The sequence below is a fragment of the Amblyomma americanum genome, chromosome 10 (assembly GCF_052857255.1).
Source record: "Amblyomma americanum isolate KBUSLIRL-KWMA chromosome 10, ASM5285725v1, whole genome shotgun sequence".
Classification (NCBI taxonomy): Eukaryota; Metazoa; Arthropoda; class Arachnida; order Ixodida; family Ixodidae; genus Amblyomma; species Amblyomma americanum.
Genome location: NC_135506.1, coordinates 69,252,219 through 69,272,410, shown reverse-complemented (window position 1 = coordinate 69,272,410; position 20,192 = coordinate 69,252,219). Strand labels below are relative to the sequence as shown.

At 46.9% G+C, this 20,192-nt stretch overlaps 1 protein-coding gene and 1 pseudogene across 1 annotated transcript in view; one reads left to right on the top strand and one right to left on the bottom strand.

Moving 5' to 3' along the window:
- LOC144106806 (protein tyrosine phosphatase domain-containing protein 1-like) overlaps positions 1-20,192 on the bottom strand; it is a 94,908-nt gene that overhangs the window by 50,150 nt on the left and 24,566 nt on the right. The window lies entirely within an intron of this gene.
- On the top strand, positions 1,822-1,950 carry LOC144108950 (U2 spliceosomal RNA; annotated as a pseudogene).

Here is a 20,192-nt window from a genome sequence, read left to right as displayed (position 1 = left end):
AACAAATGCATCTGAATCCCAGAAACGCGAACCCACTACGAACACTACCCCCGTCGACAGCAAGGTCGACACGTTCTTTCTGCTCGGCGTCCAGATTAGAGCCAGTGTCGTAAAACGAGGTAGGCTAAAGCCAGTTGTTAGTCCGGCAGTGTCCTTTCCACTTCTTCATCTGGGTCTGTGTTCGTTCGCTTGTTTTACGCAAGCCGCAGTGATTGCGCTTTACCACTCGCCTTACGCAAATGGCGGTTCGCGCTCAGTAATTTGTTTGTGTACACCGAAGGCCGGTGCTTGCAGTCAGTGGAACTGTTTGAAGGTAACGGCTCAGTCACGGACGCAACTGAACTGAGACGAGGCTGCGTGAGTTGTTTCTAAAAGGCGGCGGAATATTGGGCCTACTTCCGGCATTGCTTGTATCTTGTTGCCATGCAGCGAGAACGGCCGTCGTGCTGTGGACTTCCTCCGGAGAAGTCCACAGCGCCGCTGCTGGCTATGTGAGCTCTAAAGTTTCTCCGCCAAGAATGCACTCGAATTTGTGTATAATTCTGGCTAGTAAATATAAGATTAATTCGATTCTAAGATTAATTACTAGTAAAATGAAGCAAGAAAAGGCGTGGATGGTGAAACCTTTTTAACAGAGCCTCACACCCTGTCGGATTCCCTGGACAAAGCAGAAAGAGTTTTAAAAAACTGGTCTGTTTTTAGCAGCGGCGTCCCTTGCAGTCTTGGCCGTTTAGCTTCGAACACTTCGCAACGGGATAAAGACTAGTAAAGACGTTTTATATCAACAAGTGGCTATCTATTTTCTATAAAAAATAAATGATACCCTTTACGCCCCGCTCTGTCGTTGTAGTGTCTGGAATGCACTAGGAGACAATAGAGGAAAGACACAATAACCGGCAGAACTGGGTGAATGCTGATGATGGAATGTTAGGAGTTCCTCGAAATGTGCTTTTTAACGCCTCTTACGAACTACATTAAACAATGTACGATACTATTCCCAGCAAAGTTTTCACGTGGCACATTCATGCTTGCTCTGTGCTCATTGGATAAGGGGTACTGCGGACAAGTTCGATTGCCGTGACACACTCAGGAAGCACTATGTATAATTAACGCGTGCCCAGCTTTCAATGTGGAGGCTATACGCTGCGTTTTCATCATTGCTTTCTCAGGGAAAACAACATAAAGAACGCACGAAAACACGGCTGTCTTACAAGAGTGTCCTGGAACAAATTTAAAGCCAACCAAACTGAAGACTACTGAAGCGAAAATACGTCACAACGATAATACAAAACACCTGGAAAGTGACAGCCCCCCTTAAAGACTGCACGACTAGTCGGCTTGAGAAGTCCGGCGTGTCCACAACCTGGCTGCTTTCCTTTCGGTTTTTGCGTTCCGCTGTTATACCTGTGTGAAAAGTTGATTTTTATCCCTCGTTTACAATCTTCCATGCTCTAAACGAGCCGCCGCCGCGGCTAAGTGGTCGTGGCGTTCGGCTGCTGAGAACAAGGTTGCGGGTTTGAATCCCGGACGTGGTGCTTGCATTTCAAAAGAGGCGAAATGCGACAACATGCCCAACAATTCTGGGCAAAAGCTTTTTTGAGCGGGAAACGTTTTGTGAACGCAATTTTTTTCAGTTGATGCAAGATTTCACTATAGTAATCAATATATCCGCAGATTACCCGATGTTAGTCTTGAATTTTTTTTTCTATCAACGTTTTGCTATCGTCAAAAGAGTTCCCCATCGGTTTTCTATGGGAGTCAACTGTCCGGTGCGACACTCCCGGGTGGTGTCCACCACCATCTTATCAGATACCTGATTTAATATCTGCTGCGGGTGCTTGAACCCAAAATATTAAACTTATTTTTGGAATATGGCGGAGTGCTTGGCTTGAAGCACTCTGACACGGGTCGGCCCGGTATTGCACTGCCTCCGGGATCGGCCCGGGGCATATTAGCGCACTCCTTTTCTTTCGATCTTTGCTCTCCTATCCTTTAACTCTCCTACTTTCAGCACGCGGCAGCGAGCGTGGCTCGGCTTGAGCCGGTAGGCAGGCTCGTGCACTTTCCTTTTCTACCTTCCTATCAGCAGCAGCAGCAGGATGGAAACACCTAAAAAAAAAAGACTTTGCTACATACCAGAAGAATGGACCGTTACCTTCAATATTTCCTTAAATGTACCTTGCAATTTCTCAATTTTCTAAATGTTTGTCCGATATTATCGAACATTCGTCTATTGGGTGTGCTACGTCAGTGCACATTGAAGAACCCCGGATGGTAAAATTAATCCTCGGAGCCCTCCGCAATGGTGTCTCTGTTTCTCTCTTCCTTCTTTCACTCCATCCTTCATTCCTTCCCTCAACCAATTTTAAACCAAAAGCTTTACTAGCCACGTCGATTCAAGGTCATCGGCGCGGCACGTTCGACCTTCAAGTTGAGGACGGGAGCTGCGTGAGCCTCCTGACGTACCACGTGACTCGCCGCAGCTGCAGCCGCCGCGCCGACCAGCCATCTGTGTCCACGTGACTAACCACGTGACTCGCCGTTCGCTTGAAAGGGAGACGGCACCGTTCTCGCGTGCATACACACTAAAGCCTCGCAGTTTCTCGCTATGGCCGTCTAGGCTGTCGGGACGGTCTCGTTAGACGACGGGCTGAGTCTGAGCAAGCGGCTGACGTTGCCAAGCACGCAAAACATTCAGCTAGACGGTAGGGAAGTTTGAACGTGCCAAGCTAGCGGCAGCGACCGACGAAGAACGCGAGCGTCGACTGGCTCAACAGCTGCGGTTGAAGGATGCCGAAATGCGGCAGCGGAGAGCTTTGGAGGAAGCCGCTTCTGCTTCTGCCTCTGCCACGACTTCGGCGACGAACGAAGAGGTTGAGTCTAACCCGGCTTAGCAACACAGCACAACTACGCATACCAAAGCTTTCGCTTGCAAAGGCGGCCTTAGCCGAGCTACCCACTAAACAATTTCTCCACCCTTTAGGGTGTAAATCACCTGTACCCAGACGAACACCTTTTTTCAATTGTTCTGTGCTAAAAAAGGGTGCAGAGATCAGCACCCTTAAGGAAGGGTGCACTTCATGATACTTTAGAGGATGTAATGGTTGCAACCTCATGAAAAAGTACTATTTTTCCATAACACCTCTACGAATGCATGTTTGAAGGGTGCTCTACATTGATCCACGCATGAAGCAAAAGCCTTGGACTGACGCACGCCCTCTAAACTTTCATGCTGTGCACCCTTCCTGAAGAGTGCTTCCTGAAGAGTGCTGATCTCCGCACCCTTTTTAGCACCCAAAAGGGTGTTCGTCCGGGGACAGCTGATTTGCACCCTTAAGGGTGAGAATCTGTTTAGTGTGTAAGCCGCAACCATTTTATTACATAAAGAGCTTAACTAAATATGGCTGGTTATAAGGGCGCAACTGCGGTATTTGATTTCGCTAGGCCGTCGTCCACGCTCGCGCGTGAGTGCGTGTCCCTCCGTACCTTTCTATCTGTGACGCGCGCGGTGCGCGAACCACAGACGTGCGGCGCGTGCCGGATGCTTTGCGGGGAAGCCGAGCGCGGCGGCCGTGGCAGCGCAGAGGACGCCTTGCTCAACTGGGCGACCCGGGCCGGCGGTGTTGTCGCCGGTTTGGCCGACCTTGGGGACGACGATGGAAATAGAAAAATAGCACGCGCAGATATTGAGCGCGCCGCTGGAGGTGCGCTTCTTCCTCGCTACATTTTTGTGCGTGCTGAAGCATGTGAGAATAATGCCCACCATCGGCGCGGTGTTGTAAAACAACACAACAGCGCGCGTGGGGGCGCTCGTAAACGGAGGAGTAGGTTAAAGCGTAGTTTCTACTGTGCTGGAGGGAAACAGAGAGTGAGAAAGATGGTTTTTAAAATCCTGGATGGAGGGAAATTGTCAGCAAAACAAACTATTATACCCCGTATGCGGATATATTCACTGCAGTGAAGCGTCTTTGAGATGCAGAGCACGTGAAAAGGCGCTAGTATTCATGTTCTTCCATAGTCTAATTAATGTATAGTTTCATGCAGTGATTACGGACACTTTATGACAATTCTATAAAGCCAGGTGTAAGACGGAAGACGTTTTGAACTAACTCAAAGCACGTATCTGGCTTTCAACTACTCTCACAATAAAAAAAAATCGTACATTATGCATCGTTGCAAGAACAGTGGTAGATGCAGTACACAATCAACAAAAAGGGCTAAAAAGCGGGTAAGCTCTCCTGTAGCGCGTTCCCTTCTAAAAAAGGAGTTGCTCTAGATGACAGCTTACTCCCCCTGTTTACTCCCATATAGGCGTATTCGTGTTTACAGTGATAGATAAAATGCTTGGATTCCTTTCGGCCTTATCCTTTCACACTATCGAGCATCATAGCAAGAAAATCCGTGCTGCGCTCTGTGTTACTCGAAACAAGCGATGCACCGTTAAGGACATCCCTTTTAACTTCTATAAAAATATTTTAAATACCACGATACATGGCGGGTCATCACTACGTGTCGATGCATTCCTTTAGCTTGTGTGCTAAGTTTATATTATCTTACTGTTCACGGGAACACCTATAGAGCGCAGGGCATACTACCAGACTCCATCAAGACGCTATTGTGGCCGCATGGCAGTGCGCGCACTCGTGAGCGAACTTTGGTGAGCCTCTGTGCATTCCTCGAACACACGGGCTTGACGTCCCGTCTGTTCTCCGTCAGGTAGTTACACGCAGTGACCGAACGCTCCGCGAGTTCTACCTTGAACGATTAATAACTGGACGCCCCACTCCAGTTGTAGCCAACACAGTGCTGTGCGCGTGTGTGATTTAATTCCTCTAAAATGAACTAATCACGCGCACAACCTGCACACATTTCTTAATGTGTAAATAGTTTGTACATATTACTTCTCCCCCTGTCCTCTATTCCTGTCCCCTCACCTCTTTCATTTCATTTCTCCATTCAGCCTGCTATCCTTTATTTCCGCTGCCCCAGCTCAGGTGCTTCAGCATCGATGGCAGATGCCGGGGCTAGCAAAAATCTTTTCCTTCCTTTTTACTATTATTTTAATAAAAAAAAACCACTACCACCACCACCACGGGAAGAAAGCGCCGGAGTCTGAACGCGGCATTTTTTTCTGTTCTTGCTTCTTACAGTATATATGGGGCTAACTGAGACTTCTTTGAAGTGCGCAAAAAACTTCGACAGTTGATCACTGCTAACTGCTCGATCTTTTTTCTATTGCAAGGCGACAGATAAGAGGTTTTTATTCGTTGGTCATCGACGACTATCATCGATGCACCTCAAGCGAGTAATGCTTTCTTTGCAAGCATAACAAGAAGTCTGCGATGCCGGTTAGCGGACTGAAGCAACTCGCACTTGCCTACATCTGGTCAGAATACCACAAATGTGTGCATGTCTACACGGATGGATCAGCGTCTGCAAATGCATCAACAGCAGCTTTCGCAATCCCTGCACAAGAGACGACCCGCAGATTCATTTTGGGACACAAGTCTACTTCAACCGCTGCAGAGCTTGTGGGCCTTCGGGAATCGATTCGCCACATCTGCGGAGAACCGCCACAGGAGTGGTGCATTTTCACCGACTGTAAACCTGCGCTACACATTTCAGGATGCTTCCTACGCCGCACCGCCTACCAAGCTCTGGCTCTTGATATCATTAGTCTCGTATCATTTGCTCAGGGAAACGGCCACCGTATAGTGTTTCAGTGGATCCCCGGACACTGCGGACTCGATGGAAATGAGACCGCCGACGCTGAAGCAAGGAGCGCCTTCAGCAGTGGCCTGCGTACAGCTGTACCGTTCTCTATAGTGAACACAACTTGTCTGCTTTCGGAATTGATGAGGAGGGCGACGGCTAGGTACTGGGCCCTGCCAGACACCCGCCACATCCGCCTTAAACGGCTAGATCCGACGATGACCTTTTCAGTTCCTCGCGGAATACCTCGCCCTATTGCATGCGTTATCCGTAGACTACGTTTAAATGTGGCATTCACGCGCAAATACTTGCACTTAATAGGACAAGCGGACTCCCCGAAATGTACCACATGTGGCGTGCTAGAGACTATAGAACATGTTTTAGTGGCGTGTCCAGCGTATGCACGTGAAAGACTCATACTCGCATCTGCTCTGAAGCCTATGGACACATCGCTCCTCTCCGAGGATTTGATCCTCGGCGCTTGGCCAGATAGTTTTAGAACTGTAAAGGCAACGCGAGCGCTCTCACGCTTTTTGAGCGACACGGACCTTGTCTCGCGTTTGTGATGTCAGAAAGTGTGCCTTGTTTTTTTTGTTTTTTTTAAGTAGTTTTCCATCTGCCTCCTCCCATCACCATCGTCCTCCATCGTGACCTTTTATCTCCTCTTCCCGTCCCCCAGAGCAGAGAAGCAGGCCAGATATTTCTTTTTCAGGCCAACCTCTCTGCCTTTTCCTATCAATAAACCCTCTCTCTCTCTTGCAAGCATAACCTCTAATAATGGCTGGCGTTCCCCAGTTACCAATGGCCAACCATGGAATTGTCCATCGGATTTTCATTGCAAAATTTGCCGGAAAGCACATTACCACTACAGACCGCAGCGGTGGTCAAATGGTTGAACATCCGCCTCGCATGCAGGAGGTGGGGAATTCGATCCCCAGTGCCACCTGGCACCCACCGTTGATACAATGGGTACATGCTTCCACTGGCCTGGTGTTCGGCTTAATCAGGGTGAAATGCTTGGGAAATGTGTCTCTGACCTAACCTTGAGCAAACGCAGAATACCTTGTGACAGCGCTGTTTGGCCGCAGATGCCCTTGCGCCAAAAAAAATTCGCTTTCATTATCATTATCCACTACAAAGTCAGTAGCTTTATTTTCGTTACAACCATAGAGGAAACAGTTGATTCCACCAGCCGTATGTTGAACGCAGGCAGCAAGGGTGTGACACTGTGTTGACTCAATCAAACATTCATGATGCTGCGCAGTCTATGCAGGTCAACCTTCTAGGAATATTTCGAACATTTAAACTTGGTTCTCTGTCCTCAATTTTAAAAGGACACAGTTCCGCTGTGGCTTTCTCAATGATACTTTACAAAACGCCTCCCCACCGGAAAAAACTGCCTGGCCGTTTAGCATTGATTTATAACCACGAAATATTGTGCGAAAGCCGGTGTTTTCAAATAGATACCAACGCCACGTACCTAAAAGCGCGGTTGAAAACGCGTTTTCTTTCCTTTTGTGACTTCTGCCCAAGATGGAAGTTGACAAAACGCGAGAGTGTTACAGCTTAACACGAGGCGTGATCGGTTACAGCGGTAGCATAGTGTTCTCGTGCCATGTGACCAAGGCAACAACAAGTGTTCTCGTGCAGTGGCCAGCGTTGATATTTGTGCAGTGGAATCGCCAATTAATGAAGTAAAATCACACTACACTGCACGGATGGGAAACTTCAATGCGAAGGTGGCCAAGAAGCAGGCCTATATGCCATAGGCTCCAGGAATAGCATGTGGTAGTTATTAGTAGAGTTCGCGGAGATAAATAATTTACGGATCACGAATGCCTCCTTCCGGAAACGAGAGAACAGGAAGTGGACATGAAAGAGCCCCAATGGCGAGACTGAAAACGAAATAGGCTTCATACTATGTGCTCCCCCTGGTATCGTGCAGGATGCGGAGGTCCTCGGCAAAGGTGCGTTGCAGCGACTACATAATGGTAAGGTCTCGAATTTGCTTAGGCTTGAAGAATGAACGGAAGAAGCTAGTGAAGAAGAAGCCCATTAATGAGTTAGCGCAAAGAGGTAAAACAGAGGAATTCGGGACATCGTTGCAGAACAGATATTTGGCTCTGAGGAAGAAGGTGCTATAGTGTTCAATCACTGAATTATGATCTCACAGCTATCGTTACGCTGTGCGCAGAAGAAGTAGGCGGTAGGATGGTTCGACAGGATATCGGCAGGCTATCTCAGGAGTCTAAATATCTGATTAATAAACGCCAAAGCATGAAAGCGTCTCACCCTACAAACCAAATAGAACTGGCACAGCTATCAAAGTTCATAAATAATCGCAAGGTAACCGACAGAAGGAAGTTTAACATAGAGAGAGTCGAGCACGCTTTAAAGAACGGAGGGAAACTAAAAGCAGTGAAGAGGAAACTAGGCATAAGTAAAACCCAGATGTATGCACTTAGAGACAAGGAGGGCAATGTCATTAACAATATGGATAGGATAGTCAAAGTAGCCGAAGAGTTCTACACAAATTTATGAAGTAGTCAACGTGATCAAAACGTTAATGAGGGAGGCAGTAACGAACAGCAATTCGGCATCCCACCAGTAACCAAAGAGGAAGTAAAGAAAGCCTTAGGAGCAATGAAAAGGGGAAAAGCAGCTGGTGAGGATCAGGTAACAGCAGATCTGTTGAAAGACGGAGGGGGGATTCTGCTAGGAAAACTAGCCATCCTGTATACGCAATGCCTTTTGACCTCGAGCGTACCAGACGCTTGGGAGAACGTAAATATAATCTTAATTCATAAGAAAGAAGACGCCAAGGACTTGAAGAATTGCACACCGATCAGCTTACTCTCCGTTGCCTAAAAGGCATTGACTAAGGTAATCACTAATAAAATCAGGATGGCCTTAGACTTCAGTCAACGAAATGAAAAGGCAGACTTTCGTAAATGACATTCCACAATAGATCATATTCAATCTATCAATCAGTTGATAGAGAAACGAGCAGAAAATATCCAACCACTATATGTAGCCTTCATTGATTACGAGAAAGCATTTGACTCAGTGCAAACTTCAGCAGTCATGCAGGCATTGCGGAATCATGGTGTAGAAGAGACTTATGTCAAAATACTGTAAGATATCTGCGACTACTGCACAGCTACCATAGTCCTTCATAAATCAGCAATAAAATTTCAATAAGGAAGGGCGTCATTCAAGCAGACAAGATCTCGCCAATGATATTCACTGCCTGTTTACAGGAGGTATTCCGAGGCCTGAAATGGGAACAGTTGGGAATAAGAGTAAATGGAGAATACCTAAATAATTTGCGATTCGCTGATGACATTGCCTTGCTGAGTCACTCAGGAGATGAACTGCAAAGCACGATCAATGAGTTAGACAGGCAGAGCAGAACTGTGGTTCTAAAAATTAACAAAATAATATTAAATTTAACATTTATTGTTATTACTCCAGGTAACTCCAGGTATCCAATGGAGCCCACCCCAAACCAGCTTAATCGACGTCATACATTCAAGTGTTTTATTTGCCGCCATTTCCCGCATCATGAGGCTAACTTCAGAGGCTCAATCACACACCGGCATTTTCCAGGCTAGGAGGCCAATAATATTTTCGCACAAAAAAAAAACTAAATGCAGACTGTCTGATCGCAAAAGAAAGATCCACTTCCATGATTAATGCATTCGTAAAACTGCTCAGATCTGTTCGACGTTCCTTTTTTTCTTTTGGTATCTTCGGCAATGTGCAAGAAGAGCAAATAGAGCACGTGGACGAGGCGTTCCCGAAACGCAGGAGAGTGACTGGCGTTAACTATATGGCTTACGTAATGGTCGACAAAGATCTCCTCTGCAGTGCAGGTCACGTCTGCGTAGCGCGAAAACCGCCATTCGTACAGAACGGCGATTCATCCTGCTAGTACGACCGTCCCTGCCTTTTCTCTCTGCCTGTATTCCCTGCATGGCGGAGGCAGTTTCTACAGTCGTCGGTTTGTCGTTTATTCCTTTTTCTTTAGTTGCACAATACGCACGTCTTTATCTCACAATCTCCGCAAGAGCCAAAATATGGGGTTTGCAAAATCGAAGAAACAGTAGTGCACTAGGAAGATGCACAGGTTTGCTTCGTGACGTACTTCCGTTTTACAACCGTAATATGCCGCATTTATACACACACACACACACACACACACACACACACACACACACACACACACACACACACACACACACACACACACACACACACACACACACACACACACACACACACACACACACACACACACACACACACACACACACACACACACACACACACACACACACACACACACACACACACATACATACATACATACATACATACATACATACATACATACATACATACATACATACATACATACATACATACATACATACATACATACATACATACATACATACATACATACATACATACATATACACACACACACATACATACATACATACATACATACATACATACATACATACATACATACATACATACATACACATACATACATACATACATACATACATACATACATACATACATACATACATAGCGTCAAATGAGCAAAATGAAGTAGATCTGGGCAGAGCTGTAGAAGAACTGCAGATTGGGCCAGTTGGCGTTGATTCATAACGGTGCTTCAACAGCGCAAATAAACACAGACCACGAAAGAGACAAGACACACAAACCATCGTTGGTTTGTATGTCTTGTCTCTTTCTTGGTCTGTGTGTGTTTGCGCTGTTGAACCACCTGGGCAGAGCGTCGTGTACTTGAGCCAAGAAGCAGAAAAAAGGATAAACAACTCAGCAAGCGGACAGGAAGAGGGGATGATGATTAATATTTTTTATGGGGGTTTAACATCCCAAAGCGAGTCAGGCTATGAGAGACGTCGTAGTGAAAGGCTCCCTGAAATTTCGACCACCTGGGGTTCTTTAACGTGCACTGACATTTCACAATACACGGGCCTCTAGAATTTCGCCTCCATCGAAATTCGACCACCGCGGCCGGAATCGAACCCGCATCTTTCGGGCCAGCAGCCGAGCGCCATAACCACTCATCCACCGCGGCTTTATTATTATTATTATTATTATTATTATTATTATTATTATTATTATTATTATTATTATTATTATTATTATTATTATTATTATTATTATTATTATTATTATTATTATATTTATTGTGCGTTTTAGCAAACAGATGGGCTGCATAGGACCATTGGTTACGACGTAGCTGCTTCGTGGAAGTCACAAGCTGATCATGGTTTCTGGCACATGAGTCCATAGAGGTCCCTGAAGGCTAGTGGAGACCGCGGTCTGACCCTTCCTTCCTATCCTATTGGAAGAGAGTTGGCCAAGGTGGAGCATAAATAGGGTCCATTACCAATGTTCGGCGTTGAGGTTACAGATGTGAAATATCCGAAAATTTTGAGTGCGAGTAAAAAACGTAATGTCTGTAAATATCGGACACAGTGTAAAATTACTCGAAACAAGAATTTGCACACGATTTATTGCCTGCTGCGCCCGCATGTTTACTAAGAAAAAATATCGCCACGTGCCTAACGCGCCGCGCGGCCTCCACGCTAAGTCGAAACGACGACGAAGCGGGGGTTGGCTCTCGAGGCGCTATCGAATATACCAAAATTGCATACGGGATACGGACCCCGCACACCGTTACCTCATATGGGCCCCTGCTCATCAGGGGTTGGCAGGAAACGAGGCAGCAGACGCAGCCGCCCGCGCGCTCTCTCACCGGGCTGTTTTCTCCTCCCCATCCGATCAGGAACCCGATGTTAATCCGGTCTATACATTCAAAGATATTACAACATATTATCAAAATTGTCATCGCCTTTACCCTAGTCCATGTAAAGGCCTGAAGAAGGCGGATGAGCGGCTCCTTCTCCGCCTTCTCACCAATACATTGCTGTGCCCGGCAGCGCTAAAACATTTTGACCCCTCCTTTAGTGGCAGCTGCCCACACTGTAGTGCAGTGTCCTCTGACACCTATCACATGGTTTGGGCCTGCCCCTCCAACCCCGCTATTCCCCCCATCCCCAACCCAACCCGGGAGGACTGGGAGGCGACCCTGCTCGGCTGCCACGACTTACAGGCCCAACAAGCCTTAGTCGGGCGCGCCCGGGCGGCGGCAACCGCCACTGGGGTCCCATACTAGGGACCTCCACCTAGTGCTTGTACGGATCGGTCCCTTACGGGCTGATCCAAACATACCTCCTATTCATCCGTAATAAATGTTTTCACCACCACCACCCTCTGGATCTGTGACCTGGACCCTGGTTCTCTAATTAAAAAGCTGTCAGTCTTGGGTTTTCCCCGAGGCCTACCTGCACGGCTCCTCAGGTTGTGACAATATTTATACGAATTGTCACTCACGTTCATTCAATACTGCCTGGTAATTTGGCTTCCCAAGGGCTGCCGTTTGCTGGCATGTGGAATCGGCGGAGGATAAAACTATCTGCGCTCGCACACTCTAAACATGAATACGTCTATACTGTCGCGAACATTTGCAGTGTTTGTTCATTCTTCAAATCTGCCACCACACAACTTTATCGGTTTGTTTGCGACGCAAGACGCGACTAGATTTATCTCGATTGATCGCATCCAGGCTGAGCTGATTCTACGTTGTTCCGGAATGTTCTAGTAAACTTGCATGCTTTATCTCGAAAGTTCGCTACCAGCTTTAGATTGAGCACGGCCGACAGCGGCGGGAATTCTGTTCAACGACCGCCGAGCACGCTTGTCGCTTCGCCGCCGCCGAGTGATACAGTCCATTTTGGGTGCAAGTCAGCCCAATAAACAGTTTTCTTTTTGAAGACCCTTTTGTCCGCCTTCATCGCTGCTTCGACTGCCGTCACCATTACGTGACGATATGGAAGTAAAAAGAGAGTAGGCCCTCAGGTTTCCTCTAGCGCGCTGCCTTTTTATAGAAGGTTGTGCCTTTACAAAACGGAGTGCGTATAAAAGGTAGGCCGCTAGAGGACAACTTACTCCATTTTTATCCTTTCTGTTTGGAGTGCAGGCGTGGTGAGGAAAGGAATGCGCATGCGCGGAATCACTGCAAGGTCCGAGTAGTGCCCACTGGGCACTTTACTCAGCCTGTGGAAGGCGGTGTTTCAAGGATTTCAAGCAGTCAGATTTTCTCCAGGACCCAATTATGCAATGATGGTGAGATTCGGGAGTATTGTGTTGAAAGCTGACATCATCAAATATAAGAAGGAAGCTGTCAAACAAATCGATCACTGTACTTCCATTGAAAAGCCTGTTTACCCAATTCCACCATAGTGCCTGAATATGTATGGTGTGGAGCTGCCACAAACGTTGCACACCGGTGGCAGCTTTCTTGCTTGGAATCGATACTAGGTGAAAGTCTTGAAGCTTCGATGCCTCGCCTTGCATCCGCGCCGCCATCGAGACACTCGCTACGTTGCGACTCCTGGCGGTTGAATATGAAAGGAGGATAAGACAAGCTGAAAAAATGGCTGACGGTTTAAAATTGCTATTTCAAAGGTTATTGGAGAGACTGTCAGTGAGATACGGTTTGCCATGTAGTTAGACAATTCGGGCAACTTGAAACTTGCCTATAGGTGGTCACAAGCCAGCCCCATTACCCCATGTCGAAGGTGTAGGTTTCTGCTCACAAGCACTAAGCTCGGACCCTTCCTGTCCCAACTGCCCCTGCATCTATGCGGACCTGGCCCACTGCCTCTTCTATTGCCCGGCTGCTCAGCAGTCGGGTTCCTTCCCCCCACCCTTTCTATCCATCACCACCTGGCTCGACTGGCTTGGCGCTGAAGGGGAAGAAGAACAGCGGCTTCTGGTCGCCCAGGCGGTCGACATGCTCGGCCTATAAATTATGGTCGAATAAAAGTCTTTACTACTACTACTAAGCTGTATTTTGCGTGAAGTATATAAGCATTGAATATTGTGCGAAAGCGCGGTTTTTGCAGGTGGCCACCACCGCCATGTACCTCAGGCCTCGATTGAGGTGTCCACTGACCCAGGAAGCCAGTTATGCGCTTTTCCTTTCCTCAAAATCTACGTAGTCTAAACCTTCGGCTGGTTTTGAGAAAAGGAAAGGCGCATATCTGCCTTAATTTGTAGGCGGATGCCACTGCCTGTTCACAGCGCGATTGAGGTGTCCACTGACCCAGTGAGCCTGTTCCACTTGCTACTCAGAGGCTTCAGACACACGAACTCCGCTGAAACCCGGGAAGTGCGGCTAGAGCTGCTTTTGCACTGAAAGACAAGAAAGGCTCATTAATTTCAGTAAGTCATGGTTCAGGCTTTTAACAGAGTGACGCAGTCTTGCTTGGTTCATCCGCCTTTTTCGGGTTTTGATTGATCCGCTTCTTTCACTACCGCGGTCCAGGAGCTGCGAAGCTTCCTGCGTTATGTGAACCTTATAAACAGCATTGCTGTCCGTTCTGCAGAGAGATTAAGTTTTTTGGTGGCATCTTTCCACATGGCAGTACGTGCAAATTGCAGTAGCTTGAGTACGCCATGTGCTTGTAGGCCAAGTTTGTAAATCTCAGGATTTGCACTCGCTATTTCACTTGCGATTATACCCTTACTATCGTCAAGTGACAAGGAGCTTTGTTTCTTTGTTTGAACCACATTTGTTTATTCTGTCTGTGTTTTGTGTGTTTTTTTTCGCAGGGTCACGGTGACATCACGAAGCACCACTCTTGTTTTTGTGGTTTTTCGACGCCTGCGCGCGACTTGTCTGTCTGATGGGCTTGTTTGGCATTTGTAAACATTAGCTGTTTTCGAGAAGTCGCCCTGTGCCTTCCTTTCTCTTGTCGTTCCGTACATTTCGTGCAGGTTGAAGTCTAACGTTCTGCGCACAAATCTGTTACACGGGACTTCCTTCAGGTAGCGAAAATTCCGAAATCCCTGAGAAGTTATACAACTGAAACACCTGAGCACAACACCGCCGCAGACGCGAGCTCTTACGCCCTTACCATCCGAACATGAAGTATCACAAAGGATTGGCATAGTAGTATGCACACCGTAAACTTGTACCCAACGTGTTCCCATGCGTGACTAAAAAGAACCTCAACACTGCGTCATCTCGTTAAGAAACGCAGCGGGCCAGTCCAGGCGAGCAACCGCACGCAAAAGGCCGCTCTAGAACCGCCGAGCTCGCAAGCGGTCGGCCAAGCGCACGTCCCTCCACCTCCCACCTTCATCACGGCACGTAATAATGACCCCGCTGCAGTCTCGCCCTCTCCTCTTCTCACCCCCTCTCTTCCCACCTAGCTGACCACCTCCGTGGTCGCCCTCTCCCTTCTTAATCTAACCGCACTCACAGTAGCCACGCGAAAGTGTCTGCTCTGCCAGTGTCTGTGCGCCTGGGTATTTGTGCGTGTGTCTATCTTCACCGCCTGTGTTGGTGCGAGAGACGGCATTGGTATTCCGGCTTCGCGAGCGGACCCGCGGGCTGGGAGTTCAACCGTGACCGCCGCCGTCGGCGCTGGCGAGAGGCGGCCGGGCTAGCTGGACCGGCTTGCCAAGAGGGCGACCGCGTAAAGCCCACCCGACGCCGCTACCAGCCGGTTCTCCGCGGTGTGTGCCGTCGCCTTTCGGCCTTCTCGCCTTCCGTACCGAGGGCGCGGCTGATGGACGGTAACAGCGAGCTCCAAGTAGGCGCGCCCGCTGAAGTAACTGTGGCTCGGGTGTGTGCGCATGCGCGGACGTTATGAACTGAATGAACATTGAATCCATTCTGTAAGCTGTGAAGGCCGCTGTAAACTACAGTTGAGACTAGTCTTTTTTAATATTGCTCGCAAATGCTCCACCACAGCGACACATAAGTAACGAATTAAAGTCGACCACTTGTGGCGTAGTGCTTGCGTCCTAGCAGCCTTATGTCACCAGTCGTATAAGCATCCAAGATGTACAACCTCTGTCGAAAATGTGTTATCCATAGGTTTGGTTTGGTTTATGGGAGGGAGCTTAACGTCCCAAAGCGACTGAGGCTATGATGTACGCCGCAGTAAAGGGCTCCGGAAATTTCGGCCACTTGGGGTTCCTTAAAGTGCACTGACATCGCACAGTACACGGACCACTAGCATATGGTTTGCTACTAAATCGTGTTGTGAGGCGCTCTAGCACTCGTGGAAGGCCTACAAGCTCTAGAGGTATGAAGACGGGAATTCATCTTCCCTTGGACAGGTTTCGAATGCTGTACATTGAAAGCGAGTTATGTACATATACTGCGCGGCCCAGCAATAAACACAGAGATCTGTATGTTTTTGACCAAGGCTGCACCTAGGCAGGCGCCATCTCCATTTGCAGAGTAGATTTAGAAGCCGCGGAGAGGCGTTCCTCTTTGGTTTCAGCTTTGGAGAACCATGTGGTGCCGCTGTCTTCTTAGGCCGGCGCTAAAAGGTTGCATGTAGCGGCATTACACGACAAGAACATTTTAAACCGTATATGAGCATCCGGCACAATTCCAAGCGTTCGACTTCCGAGGAATACAGTCTACTTGGCAGGAAAGCACACTGTGTATTCACGGTGCATTGATATGCTGACAATAGCAGACCAAATGCAGTGATCCACATCGTTAGCCTGACTACGCCCACTGCAGGACAAAGGCCTCTCCCATGTCTCTCCAATTAACCCTGTCCTTTGCAAGCTGCGGCCCCCTTATTCCCGCAATTAACTTCTTTATTTCATCCATCCACCTAACTTTCTGCCACCCCCTGCTACTCTTGCCCCCCTCACATCACTCTTGACCAAGCGGATTCCGTGTTCTGTGAGTTCGAGTGCACATAACTACACAGCTCATGGAGACCAAGGTCTCCGCTCAACTTTCAGTGGCGAGTAAGTCAACCGGATGCTGCACAGTGCCGAGGCTGGACCGTTTGCCTGCATTTGGGGATCACAGAGAAAGTTGTGAGATGAAGAAAAAAACTGAAAAAACGCAAGGAATTTTTGGCTGTTACATTTCATCAAGATGCTCGCGGTGACATTCTTTGCTTCATTCTCGTAAACCATTACTTTAGTAAATATTTCTACTCATGTTTTTCTAGAGCTGCAACCTCGCTCTAGACGAGAACAGCCTCCTCGGGGTTTGCGAACCTTTTTCTGGGCATATTATTTCATATTGTACACAGTTAAGAAAGTTAGTAAAAGCAACGGTAGCTATTTACAAACTCTGAACCCAGTTCTTGCTTCGTTACTACTTCGTGCGTTGTCATGAAGGTGCCCTCGACACCTTTAAATGCTATGTCCCTGAAAATTTAACGAAACAAACTGAGTTGCTAACAATCTACTTTTCCTAGTGAAAGACGTTTGCTGTTTTATAAGGCCGTTGTGCTTACCGTTTGTGTCACTACAGGTTTAGAAATAAGCAAAAAGTAAGTAAAGAAATAAATGCTTCTAAACCTGTGCTTATTAGAAATAAGCACATGTTTCGAAATTAGTCAAAATAAGTAATGTTTTAGAAATAAGTAAAAAAGAAACAAGTAATGCACTGCTTAACGGGTGAACGCCACTAGTTCTGACGGGGAACTCCAAAAAAAAAAATTGATGAGACACCTAAGCTCCACTTCAATAGTATGACGCGATAGAGTTAACGAGTCCCTTCAGTGGCCAGGGTTCCTCTTTGTGTATCACTTTGCGGAAAATAATACTATTCTTTCTTTCATTATCACATAACGCTTAACCTACCTTTAGTAGCACAATGCGATAGCATTAGAGAACTGTCCCGCGCAAGTACTCCTTCTCTGTCGCCTAATTTCTGCCTACATGCCCATATATGCGGACATCGTCCCCTGCTACGCTTCCATTATCTTGGGATTCAGTATGCGACCCTTAAGGACCATCGGTTATCTTGTTTTCGCGTTATATACCTTCCTATATGAGCAAACAATTAAGGACGGATAGCCAGCGCTAAACATCCGCATTAACACGCGTGCAATCGCCATTAGTTTTTCTTTGTGTACAAATTCTCTTTGCTGCACTAACAAAATGTGTGTTTTTTTCACTGTAGTGATGCACTGTATGTACTATATTATATTCTAATAATCAGCACATCAAAAACCCATTAGACAATAATGTACGACTAGGAGCCATCATTTCTGCTTTGTATGTGGTTTCTTTTTATTTTTTGTAACCTCTCCCCTCTGTAATGCCTCTGGCCCTGAGCGTAAACGAAATAAATAAATTAATTAATAAAAATGCCTGTTGGGCGGCATAGGTTTTCAAATTTTCTAGGGACGTTAATGGCTGCCTCGTTGAAATTCTCGTGTCATTTTTCTTCGACAGCAGGTTCTTCCTCCACCTCCTTCAGAGACTCAAAAAGAAGGAAGGCGCCCTATATAGCCAATACGTTCGCCTGTTGGTCAAGCTACAATTCATTGCACAGCTACGCCAAACAAAATCACACATGTAAAACCGACGTTCTGCAAGTACAATTACAACGGAGCCTCCATCTTGAAAGTACAGGCTTTGTTCGCTAAGGAGCTGTAAAACTGAATAATTGTGTAACTGCCTCTTTTATTCGTACTACTGAGACCTTCAAAATTCTGGCGGTGCGCCTTGGCAAGAAAACTATATGAAACGAGAGAAGCGCCCTTCCCTTAAACGCAGGAAAGGGGGGTGGGGGGCATCCTGTACCGTCCGCCGCGCGCTTTCCCCAAAAATAATTGCACGCCTGACCTGTCCCGCGGTCATTAAAGCCCTCCCTTCTCTCCCGAAAATAGACCGGTGGAGAGGCAAAAAACCGCAAGTAAATAAAGGCTCAGACAGGGCAGTAACGCTGGGAAACCTGTCTCCCGTGCCGTGTCAAGGTCGATTAGGGAGAGGAGCGGCGCTGTAGTACAAGCTGACTGGTTCCGTACGCCGGCCTGCACAGCTACTCCGCGGCAGTGACGTCGGCGTAATCATCATCATTTATGGACGACGGCGCGTTATCGCGGTTGTGGTGGACGCTATCTACGCACGTAGACAACGATCAGGGATGCCGGAAATAACCCGGGGAGGGGAGACATCAAACCGGCGTCTATACGGCCACAATGAGGAAGTACGTTCGGTTGTTAGCCTAGGGGGTCGCGAGGGAGGAGTGTGCGGCCAGGGCCGGATGCCTCGGCGCGACTCGGTGGCACGGGTCACCTTTGATCACAAGGTCCCGTAGCCGCGTTGCGGAGTCTATGCTGCCGTTGACCTCCTCTCACAGTCTCAAGTATTCTTTTCAATCGCCACCATGCACACTTCGCGCTCTATTCTCGGCTCTCGTATTTCGTAGGAAATACGAACTGTCTCGCTTACTGTGGGGACGCGAACCGTGCCACGAGGGAGAGGGGGACGATAAAGGGTTGCTGAAAGGCCGCACAAAAAAATAGACTCGCCGTAGTGGACCCTTACTAAAAATTCTTTAGAGAATTCTTCTCCATAGACTTTTGTCTATAAAGTGTATAGACGTTCTATAGCAAAAATTCTATAGATTAGTCTATAGACAATAAAAATTCTACAGACAATCAATAGGTTTATGACCGTACACTCTTAGTAGACTTTTGTCTGAAGACAGTCTATAGACTACGAATAGACCCAAGGAAATATCTATGGGAAGGCAATATAGTCTAAAAAGTCTATAGACTATAAAGTAGATTGATCATTTTTATAATGGGAGGATTCCGGATTAATTTCGACTCCCTGATATCGCACACAACCCAAGCATAACGTCGAAACTAGAATGTCTCTGTTGTATGGGACCCTCATTGTAAAAAGATATTACGCAGTTTGAAATGGTTTAGAGAGAAGCAGTTAGATTTATTTTTGGAAAATAAAAACGGTTAGATTCACCTTCTAATTTAATGAAGCACAATAATATTCCTACGTTAGACGCCCGGAGGAAGGTTACCCTCCTTACATTTCTTTATAACAGTCTTTCCGGAAAGATTAAGTTAACCATCCCAGAAAATCCTAGTACAAGGACAACGGGGCTTAAACATAAACGTTGTTTAGCTCCAATTTTTGCTCACCCTAACACATTTCAATGCAGTTTTTTCCTCGCACAGTCACAGAATGGAATTCTTTAGCACGTAACATTTTTAAAAACAATGATTTTGTGAAAGAACTAGAGAGCCATATTTTGCATGCCTAATGCACCTTACAAAAGAGTTATTTGTCATGAAAGTCGCATTCCTGTCATACACGAGATCTGTAGTTGCCATTTATTGCCTAGAAATTTTTAGTCCTTTTTTTTCAGAAGTGCACTGTTTCCTATGTGTTCTTTCTCGCGTTGCATGTGTTCTTTTTGTAGCATGCTTACATTTGTAAGCCACTCCTGCTTGGGGCAAAGCATTGGACTTCAGTATGTCTAAATGAATGAATGAATGAATGAATGAGCTGTTTATTTAGAAAGGGAGGCTCAAGGTCGTTTGTTGAGGAATTGGGTTGTTAAG